General features: G+C 39.3%; 1 protein-coding gene across 8 annotated transcripts in view; it reads left to right on the top strand.

Annotated features, from left to right (window-relative positions):
- The window catches only part of LOC111596276 (homeotic protein antennapedia), a 100,530-nt gene that overhangs the window by 62,695 nt on the left and 25,655 nt on the right, over positions 1–12,180 (top strand). The window contains exon 1 of one of the 8 annotated variants that reach the window (XM_023310438.2): positions 598–745. The exons of the other annotated variants lie outside the window; for them this stretch is intronic. The gene's annotated coding sequence lies outside the window, so the exon portion shown is untranslated. Of the gene's footprint in view, positions 1–597; positions 746–12,180 lie in introns of those variants that run through there. 8 annotated transcript variants of the gene reach the window in all.

Here is a 12,180-nt window from a genome sequence, read left to right as displayed (position 1 = left end):
CGTCCTTTCGTTTATCGTTCTGATTGCCATCGTTGTGGCGCGAGTTTTGTTCATTTTGCTTTTGTATCGTTTGCAAAATTTCAAGAAATTCAAAAAGTTCATCTCCGGATTCGACAGCAGAAATACAATAACAAAAACAACAACAACAAAAATAGCAACAACTACAAATAAAAAGCTCGAAAACTCAACAACAAAACATTCGGAACGTTTTATTTGGTGATTCTACATTGTATATATGTGTGTGAGTGTATATATATATAAATTTAAATAAAAATCGTGCTTAGTTATATATATATATATATATTCAAAAAAAATCATAAAAAAAAAAACAAAAATTGTGATTCTGAATTTTGTAAATATAACATTATAAAAATTTAACGCAACGGAATCATTTAAATTAAGTGTAAATCTAACAAAACGTCGACGTTTTTAAAAAGAAATTGTGATATTAAATATATACATATAATAAAGTAGAGATACGCGAGTTTTCAGCAAGTAGCAACAAACACACACGTCGATTTGTATATATAGAAAATCGAATAAGCGAAAAAAAACATCATCAGAAATCATCAATATTTACGCACTAAAACTAAGCTGAGCAGAGTACACAACATTATATATATATATTAATATATATACACTTATATATTTTGGGCACCGATTTTTACACAATCAAGACAAAAACCAACAACAAGAAGACAAAAATTATATCGTAAAAGACACGAAAACAATCACAAAAACTAAGGTAAATAAATCTTGAATGAGTTGAAAAATAAGAAAATTGAATTGAATTAAGCTAAAATCTTTTTAAAACTAAATTTGAATGTACATACATTTATTTTAATATTAATTTTATTTTTGTATATATTTATATATATATAAACATATATTTCATTAAGAACATCATGTTAAAATATTATTTATTTTCACTTTCGTTTAGAGACAACAAATGGCATGCTATAAATTATGGTTAACTTATTTAATTGATAGTTTAATTGTATTAAATATAAGCAAAATTAAAATGCTAAAATATTTGAGAACTCGATCTATTCATAATATTTGTATTCGTAATATTTGTATACCAAAACGTTGTAATTAGTTTCCTAAATTTCCCTTGACATTTGCTATCAACTATTTTCTCATGACTCTCTTCTTCTTCTCCTACTAAGCAACATTATTTGCAAATCGAGAATTATCATAAACACGTGTCGATAATTCAAAATAATCATCTACTGGTTAGCCAGAGGCCCCTCCATCGTGGCCCCTTTCGATCGAAAAGTTTTGACGCATAATTGATAGAGAAACGAGAAATGACAGCGAGACGAAGTGAAGTGAACCGGCTGATGATATTCATGGCTAGTTGCAATTTAATTAGATCATTAAAACAGTTCATAAATCTTTTACGAGTTGCCAGCAGTTGCCAGACAGAGAGACCACAAATCGACCGACAGGCAGTCAGACGGACACGTTTTACAAAACAAATTAGTTGTAATCACAAATCGCGAATCGCAAATCGCAAAACGCGAATCGCGAATCGTAAATTGCGGGTTAAACACTTGCCCGGTTCAATAATCAAACAAGTTGTTCTAGGTAAATGCCAGCAACTGACACAAATGAATACAGTGAATGAATAGGCAATATATGCACAAGCCAAAGAGATAAAGAGAGACGGCGACAGCGCGAGCAAAAGAGAGAGCGAGAGCGAGTCACTTTACGAGCATATGAAATAATTAGCGCATGTAGATGAAACGCTTCCAAATGTTGAACAGATAAGAGAGCAGTCCGCAAATGTTCCACATAACCCACTCACAGCCACTCGCATTTACAACTGCATAAACACACACACACACACACACAATGTGTGCTCTGTGGCTGCTGTGAATGCCATAAATCATTTCTCGTTCATATTTTGTGCATATTTTTAAGTTTCTTTCTGCTGTTGAATCTATTGAGTGCCATTCTGTGTGTGTGTGTGTGTGTGAATTGTAATGATGATGTGCCACGACATGGCGTCAAGTATTTATGCAACAATAACAATTACATTAAACGCCAACTGTAAAGCGAATAAACTTGGAAATTATACGAATTTATTTGTTTAACATTGCAAATTAATTTTAAATGTTTATCCAAAGATATTTTTCATATTCAGGGAACATTTTCAGACAGCTTGTCGGCGATTATCTTAATAAACTGACATTTTTGTTTGTAATGCTTAATATTTTACTATTGTTTGAATATAGTTAATTGTATTGTAACGGTTATCTATTAATTCCTATTGGATGGACTTTTACTTAGCTTGGGATGTCTAAAATTTGTAGTTCCACTAAAGTTCCATTGTTCTCTAGTTCTTATAGAGCTCTGTATTAACTATGTTATTTAAATATAGAAGCTCCTTGATGTCCATGTTTCTATAAGAACAAACTCTTTGTTCTTGGGTTGAATGAAAAATTTGAATGTTCTCAAAATATCCTGTACTTTTCTGTACTTAATTTTTGAATTTCATCAAATCTATAAACATTTTTAAGTATTTAAGTACTCTAAGCAATGACAATACTTATGTACTGCAATTCCTTGACATTTTTAACATTCAACCTAATGATTTGTACAATAGTATGCTTTATATATTTCAAATGAAATGATTTCCTCTGGATCCATACCGCTTCATCTTTTATTTTTAAAACAATATTTGCACTTTCGTTAAACAAACGTACTGCCCACTGTCATGGACAGTGCGATATATATGTATATATACATATGTATGCTTGTGTTTATATAGTAAATATAGCATTTCAGAATACAGAAGCTCAACCAAGGCTGGACAACAGCCGCAACAACAACAACAGAAGAGAAACAAAACTGCCAACTGTTTGGCGAAACTAAACCAGGCTCACAACCTCCAGACGTGTGGTCGAAAGGGGAGCTAGGGTAAGAGGGGGACCCTCTGCAGCCCCTGGGCGAATGGACGAGTGGACAGGCGACCCAGTCAGGCAGCCTCTTTTGTTGTTGTTGCTGTTCTTATTGTTGTTGTTGTTGTTGTTGCCGGTTGTTGTCTATCGGTTTCATAAGTTCTATGAATAAATTTCCATAAATGTGTTTATTTTTTGCCGCCACTGTTTGGCAGCAGTCGCAGCTGGCAGTACAGAGGTAGCACTCACGCATACACTCATGGGTACTCATACTTGATACCCATAGACTCATATACCTGATAGTCAGACCTGATAGTCAGATACCCGACGGATGCAGCGACGCGGCCCGTGCAAAATGCAATGCAGAAAACAATTTTCAATATAAGCATCAAGTGACTAAAATTGCTGCTGTTGTTGCTGTTGCTGTTGCGCGTGTGTTGGAAGCGACAGTTTGACTGACATTTTTCTAGCATATCGTTTACATATATTCGTTAGATTTTCCAGCAAACGCCGGCGAGTCGCAGCTTGTTGTTGCCTTAGCTGCTGTTCTTGTTGTTGTTGTCAATGTTGTTGCTGCCGTTGCTTGTTGCTTACGTTGTTCAACATGCTGTTATATTGAATAACAGACGCAACTCGGCCCAGGCTGCGCTCCTGAACTGGAGCCAGGCACAAGTGCAGTCTGTCTGGCAGTCAAGTGCACTCCTAACTCACTACATCTGTGTGTGTGAGCGAACATGTGTGTGTGTCTGTGGGTGCTTGTGGGTGTCCTGACACCTCATGTGACTCCTGTCACTGGCAGTTTGTCGCACTGTGTCTGTGTCTTATTAAAAATTAATTTGCCATAGTCTGTAGTCCATAGACAGTGTGCCCAGCTGCATGTGCACTCACACACACTTGCACACACTCACGCACATACGCTCGTACATCACACTAATTGCTTTATAATGAAGCTGTCATTGTCACCTGTCGCCGATAATCTCTAACAAAGTATGCCGCACGCATCTGCCTCTGAGGCTGGCAAAGTTTCTCTTATTGTTGCAATTGGCAAAGTTTAGTTCTCAAAGCGAAGCTCGCTGCGAAATTACAAATTATATTGATACATATATTCTATATCTCTCCTCTCCTCTAACACACACACATACACATTTGCATAAGGCAACGATCGCGCTGACAGATAATGCCAACATCCAAGTATCTATTAATATGCGAGCGATGCCGATTCCGATTCCGATTTCAACTCAATCCGATCCATTAATTTCAATTTCTTTAGAGCAGGCAATAGAAATGTCACAGCGCTTAATCAAAGCGGCTTGGGAAGATTTTGCCACACAGATTTCCGTGGGCCTTGGCCAACTAGTTCCCATTGTGGCCAACGGATTGGCCAAGATTCGAACTGTGCCACTTGGCGTTTCGATTTTGCACAGAAAAAATAAAAATAAAATTGTGAACAACTTTTGCGGACTCATTAATTTGCAGCTGATTAACCCAATGCTTAGTCAAACCCAATGCGAGTTTTGCTTTTATTTTTGTCTATAATCAGTATTAGCTTTCGCAAGATCTACAACTGAAGCAGACGTCTCAGTCTTATAAATTTACGTCAGCTGAACATAAAACGAATTATCAAGTGAATCGGACATAAGACTCAATAATATCACGCTGTTAAGATATATTTTTATAGCCATTTCGTCCTATTTCATACTCAATTTGTCTTGTACGAAATTAATCTCGCGAGCGAGCTCTTGTGAGATCCCAAAATGTCGACAAATAAAAGAAAGTTGTTGTTGCTGTTTCTTCTTAATGCACTTCTATTAATTTTTTATCTCTGATCAAAAATGATCAGCGATAAGTGTGTATAAATCAGCTTCAATAAACTCTTGTCTCCATTTATCTATTTTATTATTGAAATTAATAAGAAGTTAAATAGTTGCAGTCTGACGTAATACTTGTCGATAGTCCAATGTCAGAATAAATCGTATCTATTGTATATGATATATTTTTAGCTTGATTACATTATAACTAAATTGTCAATTCTCACTCTCATCTTCGACTCGCACATATCAAAGCGATGCTCATTTTCATTCAGTGCATAAATTCTAATACATCTATGTATAATTGCTCTCAATTTTATGATATCGACAAGTTCTGCTTAAAATATTGTAATGGATTGTAGAAACCTAGATCTACAACTGATATACCCTATCTATCTATTCCACTCCTACTTTCATGCTAAGCTGTCGAAATGGAAAACCACTTGAATTATTAGTTGGCAAGTCTTTAGGACACTTTGTTAGCTGGAAGTCCAGCTGGCAAAGCGGAGCCTTTTGCCTTATGCCTGTTGCTGGTTGTTGTTCGGTTCGGTTTTTGGGTCAGTAGCAACTGTCGCTGTTGTCGCTGTTGGCGCTTTTCTGGTTGCTGTTGCATTTGTTGTTGCCGCTGGTGTTGCCATTACCATTAATGTGGTCGCTATTGTTGGCTGCAGATCTCAAAAGATGGTCGGGGCAAAAGGAAAAGGGATTAGGTTGGGGCAGCTGGAACAATGCAAAGGGCCAACAATAGCCAGGAAAGAAGCCACGTTAATGATGACACGCGCTGTGACTGCTGCTGCTGCTGCCGCTGCTAGACCAGGCTAAAAGCGTAGCAGCAAGCAGCAAGCAGCCTAAAGATCCCCATGCCAACAAATTAACATACAAGCACAAGGCGAACAGCAGTTCGCAACTTGCAACTTGCAACTTGCAACTGGCAACTGGCAAGCTGGCAGCAAGCCGCCAACGCAAAGCACAAGCAAGTGGCTCCACTAAATGTTGTTGCTGTTGTCGGTACAAATAAGGCGAGTGCACAATGCGAGCTGCTTGTGCGCCTCACCTCGACTTACCGGGGATTAACTCAATTGCACTCGAATGTCAACCGTTTGCCGACGGCAACAAGTTGCCAACTAGCAGCAAATAACTTAATTAGCCACGGGTGCTATTGTTGCAGCCGTCTTTGTTGCTGTTGTTGTTTGTTATTAATGGGTCATTAGCCAGCGACAATGAATAGCCAAGGATTAGAAGGCGCAGCAATTAACATTGCATACTTATAAACTAAATGAAATTAAGTTATTTGTCATCACATCTCTTACCTTCATTTTTATACTTTCATGAGCATCATTTTTTATTATCCTCCTTTTTTAACAGGGTGTGATATAGGAAAGATGATTTAATATATTTTTATTCATGGGCTTCCTCTAAGCTGTTCCCTTTGCAGCTTCTAAAATCGATTTCTCATTAAGTTGAATCACTGTTTCCAATGAAGCTTTCAGACTTCTCACATTTACATATTATATGTTTCACATTTGATGGTTATTGATAATTAGCTGCAACAGATTAAATATATATAAAATATATTCATTAAATATATTTAATAATATTTGATAGTTTCTCAAGCATTCATCGCCATCGGATTGATTCCAACCCACTTTCAATCGCCATTTTCTTATTCGAAATTATCAAGCCCACCTCGACTATCGTCGTTGTTTCAGGGATTTGGGTTTAATTTGGTATCGGGCTTTTTAGTGTCGCATAATTGTCGTTTTCCTTTGAACTGCAGCGCCTGCAATTTGCTTATCGCCAACGATCGCGATTGCCAATGGGGAGCTCGACTTGGAGCCGACTTTGGTTCGTATATTGTGTACTTATTGTTGTTCCTGTTGTTGTTATTGTTATTGTTTTTGTTTTTGTTTTATTTTTGTTGTTGCTGGCGCTGTCTTCTTCGCCATTGCCGTCGGTCTGCCGTGAGGCTCGAGTACATTTCAATTAATTAACATTCAGCTGCACATGCGCAGCGACGTTGGCGACGTTGGCGACGAAGCCTCAGACTGTGACTGTGCCAGTGTCAGTGCCTGTGCTAGTGACTCAAAGCGGATACCGAAAATTGCTGATTGCGCCAGATAAACTCATTTACAGCGGTTAAATGCCACCGGCGGCGCACATTGCCAACACTTTCGGGCGGTCCGCTTATAAGATAGAGATAGAGAGAGAGAGAAAGAGAGGGAGAGAAGCGGCGGGGTCTTTGGATGGAGACGTGGATGTCGACTTGGATGAGGCGGCGTCTATTGCGCATTTCAAATGAAGCAGCGACCTAAGCGAACTCTCTCGCAGCTCGCAGTCCAAGTGCACTCGTAAATAGTACGAGTATTCATACTAATCGTATTCATTGTTGTTGCGGCCAAGTGAAGCTTGTGATTGACAACAGCGAACCGTTGATGCTTATCGTTGCACACGTTTCTTGCCTGCTGGCCTGGCTGCCTGGCTAGCCTCCCCCCTTCCCCAGCTGGTGGACTCCTTGATTTCCATTGGCCTCCATGTTGGATTCATGTTCGTGTCGTACTCTGCAAATTGTCATGTTGCTTGTTGTTCAGTGCGGGGACTAGAGGCAGATGCCTATCGTCACGTCACGTTACAAATTTATGCCAAGCGACATTAGAAAAATTATTGTAATTAGCCCGGTAAAGTACAAGCCAACGAGCCATGTAAGCCACACACATGAACAGTTGACTGCCAACTGATGAGTGAGGGGGGCAGAGGGAGAGGCAGAGGAAGAGACACAGAGAAGTTCTGGCTGTGGGTTGGCGAGTTGGACGCAGTTGTTCGTGGCTGCCGCTTAATCCTCAGCACAAACAGCCAACGGCGCCAATATCCTGCTCTCCCTCACACACACATATACTCGTATATATATATAGATACACGCATGCAGATGAGAACATATGCCAGCGGCAGATTATGAAAGGGCAACCCCATGTAAAGTGTAAAGTGTAAAATGTCTTAATGATAAACAAACAGAAAGTTTGTGGCGCCCATGCATGGTTAGGATTCGAGCTGAGTGGCAGAGTGCGTGGGAGTAGAGGGAGGACGAGCTGGAGAAGGATTCGCCATTGATGGAGGGCGTTGGCAAAACTTGCCACACATCGTTGAAATCTACCGAAATCTATGTGCGGCAGCTGAACGGAAAGTGCAAAGCGCAAAGCACAAAACTGTTTGAATGCCGTGCGACGCTTCGATTGTATACACGTGGCGTATACGTAATATTTACTCGTAGCTGGCACAGTGGAGCAAATTGAAATGTGCGCCAGTATTATATAATACGAAAACTATTTGATAAGCTGTGATGAAGTGGCATATACCTTGACAAAAGTCCGGATAAACATAGGTCCTAAGTATTACCTAAAGCTATCGGTTCTATGAAAATATTTTAATGAAGTTCTGTTTCTACTCTGGTCATCAGTAATTGTGTATGAATCAATCGAATTATCGAACAGTATATCTGTATTTTTTTAATATGTATGAACTACGATAAGAATTTATCAACTAATATTAAATAGTTCAGAATGGCGCTTAGCTCTAATTTCCCTCTTTACTTAGCAGCTAATATATATTAATTCAAAATTTAGTTTAAAGTTTTCATTTCAAAGCATCTTATTTCAGGACTTTAGTTCTTTTGTACCACTGTGTCTTGTCATCGCTTGGCTGCTATTTGGAAATTTATTCACAATTCTTTATAGACGAGTGTTTTTTTTTTGTTTTACCTCTCGCCGTTGGTTACATTGAAATTGCATGTTGGCACGCAAAGGTTGTTATTATTGTTGCTGTTGTTGTTATTGTTGTTGTTGTAGTTGCCGCTGCTGTTGCCACTGTTGTTGGTGTAATGTCTTCTTATTATGCTGCGACACTGTTGCGGCTTTCCATACGCGAACCAACGGACCAACCTGCTCTGCTCTATGGGGTGGTGCAAGGTGGTGCGGCGACCGCTCGTTGGTTATTGGTAAATAAAACGTCTAAGCGCGCAAATTTTGTATAAAAATAAAATATGGTTTCACTATCAGTGGAAGGGATCGTGTATGCGGCTAATGCTAATAACATGCAATTTCCACCAGCAACAACACGCATGCATGCCACACGGCTTTTCCAAATAGGAAGCAGGTGAAAAGTATTCCATTTGCATGAACACCAGCCAAGCAACCACTACACCTCCATCCCCCTTCCCACCCCTTCATCAATCCGTGCCCAGCAACCAGCCAGGCAACCAACTGGCGACGTCGCTGGCAACCCGCAGCGGCGCACCAGAGGCGAAGGTGTTGAAAATTAGTAACTGTCTGTGAGCCTCAAACCTCTGAGTGTGGTGGCCAAGCGGTGCCAGTTACCATCTAAGCAGCTGCTGCTGCGAAAGTTGATTGCTCGTAAAGCTCAAGTACAAATATTCAAAAAGCCAAGAAAAGGGAAAACTCCATAAGCTGATAAGCTACTAAGTAGCAACAGAACCAGTGCATGGAAGGAATGTGGATCGGATAGTTGAGAAAGGGAAAGGAAGGGAGAAAGGGAATTGCTAATTATAACTATTATACTATATATATAACTATATATATATATTTTCATAAGATATTTTCACAATTAAGTGGGTTAGAAATACATTTAAAAGCCATTGTCTGCGTTCGCTACACGCCTGCACAGCCTGATCGTGTTAGGTATTTAATAAGTCTGTTAAATACTTTTTGGCTAGATCGAGCAATCATCATCGCTATTTCATATCCATATCCATGCTGGTCTACGGCTTCCTGCTTTTTCTAATACACATTCGCCATATAGTTTTCATTCGTTTCGAAAAACCAATCTAAAGTATGCCAGAAACATTTCATTTAATCATCATCTGCGGCTGCTGATCAGCTAAAAGAACTTGGCGCTGAAATAATTTCATTTCATTTGCGTGCCATGGAGAATATTTTTGTTAAGAGCTGGGAAAACGGGCAACTTTGTGTGACGACAACTTTACAATGTGAGCAAAACGAAACAGGAACAACTGCAACAGCAACAGCAACAGCAACAACAACAATAACAACTGCAACAACTATGGACACAGGCAGACGGAGGCAAACATGAATAAAATTTGCTTAAAAGTGGACACAACGAGCAAATAAACAAGAACGAGAGCAACAGCGGGGCAGACGACGAGAGTGAACGAAACGGAGCAGAACAGAACGAGTACATCGAGAGAGGCAGACAGAGCTAGCGAGAGAGAGAGAGAGAGAGAGACAGAGCGAGAGATACATTTGAATTGGAGACAACGCTTGGACTTTGGGATGTTTGTAAATGCAGATGTGAATGTGGATGTGAATGTGGATGCTTAATAAAATAATGCGACAGAAGGAACGACAATGACAATGATGGTGATGATGATGATGATGGTGATGGCGATGGTGATGATGATGATGATCGAGTGAGCTGTGTGTGTACTTGTGGGTAAATTTGCTTGTGTGTGGCGCGAACTGAATTAATGGCTTAATTGAAAAATTTGTTCTCACCACAAGAGTTTGCTTTGTGTCATCGTCTTTGCCGTGGACAAATTGAGCGACTATCTGTAGAGTTGCCAGCCCAACAGCAGGCCGATGGCAACTCTATTGAAATATATGCAAGTGGCAAAGTTCCCAGCAAAAACCATTTTGACTTTGACACCTTTTTTCTTCTTTCACATTTCTGCCAAATTAGCATTTTTTCGCTGTCCAATGAATTATGGAAGCCATCCACTTCAAAAGTGGAAATCACAGTGCGAAAGGGAGACAGGGGAGCGGAGGAATCCCGGCAAGAAACGAGTTTCAAACTGTCTTTGGATACGACGTCAGCGATGTCTTCGTCTTCGTTCCACTGGGGCACTAATCAATTTCATATCAATTTGTAAATTTGCAATAATTACGATAATTAGCTGCGAGTATCTGACGATTCCGATGCTCCAGACAGGCAGGCAGGCAGGCACAGAGTGAAGCTGGGACCTGTTTTGTATTCGCCTCCAAATGCATTCAAAGAATGCGTCGAGGTGATAATGAGATTTTCAATTCAATAAAACATCAACAGCAGCAGCCGCAGCAGCAGCAGCAGCATCCACGTCCATTCGCACTGGCCATTCGCACGTTGCCAATTTTGGACTCACGCATCGTCTCGAAATCTCTGCATGAATATTTCATTCAATTTACACTTGGCTCGAAACGTTTTTGCTGCCCCGCTTCGCGTGGCCAAAAGGAGCTGGCCAAGGATCTTGCAACAGCTAATTAAGTAATTTTTTCACTTTGCTCTGTATTTGTCTTGGCAACTGTTGTTGATTTTCTGCCCTCCCTGCCTCCCTGCCTCCCTCCCCCTCCCCCCTCTCTCTCTCTTTCTCTTTCTTTCCCTCTCTCTCTTTCGTTCTCGCTCCCTTTCTGTTTATGGCTGCTTAATCAACACCCTGTCCAGCTGCTGCGAAGTTGGAATTGGTTAGCGAGTCTGTAGTTGACTTTTTCTTAATTGCTTCTTACAGCTGATTAAGTGCCACAGCCGTAGCAATTGAGCATTCGAATTGGGTGCAATCGAGCTTGAAATTGTAGCCAGAGTCTCCCGCATGTCTGCAACTGCTGCAAATGGCCACATAAACTTGCCTATACCGATTAAATATATTTCAAGCGAAACTCTATTGCAACTTAGCCCAAAATCCTTGAAAACTTTACAGTTGCTGCCCAATATAATGCAATACTTTGATCCAAATTGATAATAAATATGTTGGAATCGAACTAGAATGAACTTTCTATAATTTCTACAGTCAAATATAATTATATAATAGCTAGGCTTATTCAGTGTAAATATTTAATGTATACACATATATGACACAGCTTTTCTGATATTAACTCAACAGATTTGATACCATTTATAAGATAATTATTATATATATAACATATCAAACTGCAGAGTTCGGCACTCGAACTGATTATTTCCTTTTCGGTATGACAACCTTTTACCTTGACTAAGGCCCTCGGACGATCAACAAATCGCCAGCTGCTCGAATGTGATTTGCTGGTATTTTGATCCACTTATGGCAATGGCTTTCTTCAGTGTTTCGAGGCTGTTGAATGTTTTAAGCTCGAACATAGCTGTCCAAAATGACTCATAGAAAATAATCCCTTGATGAAAATAACATGAATAAACATGTGCTAGTGTAACAAATCAATAATTAACTACAAGCTCATTTTATTTATACACTTATTTTAATTTTAACAAACGTAAATAAACTTATAAATAATACAAATCACTAACCATTTCATCAACTCTTTTTCTTTCCAGGTAAAACTTTAATTCCATTTACATCAGAAAATGAGTTTAGGCCACTCTAAATCAAACATATGTAAGACGAAATAACAAATCTTTATAAAATCTTCATAGATTTGTGTAATTAAGTGCATGTGCATTTGGCACCCTCCCGCATCAATTTGAGTTTGGCTATG

Source organism: Drosophila hydei, unplaced genomic scaffold, assembly GCF_003285905.1.
Source record: "Drosophila hydei strain 15085-1641.00,03,60 unplaced genomic scaffold, DhydRS2 tig00000063-arrow-pilon, whole genome shotgun sequence".
NCBI lineage: Eukaryota > Metazoa > Arthropoda > Insecta > Diptera > Drosophilidae > Drosophila > Drosophila hydei.
The sequence above is the reverse complement of the archived record's forward strand: the minus strand, read 5'-3'. Positions and strand labels throughout refer to the sequence as shown.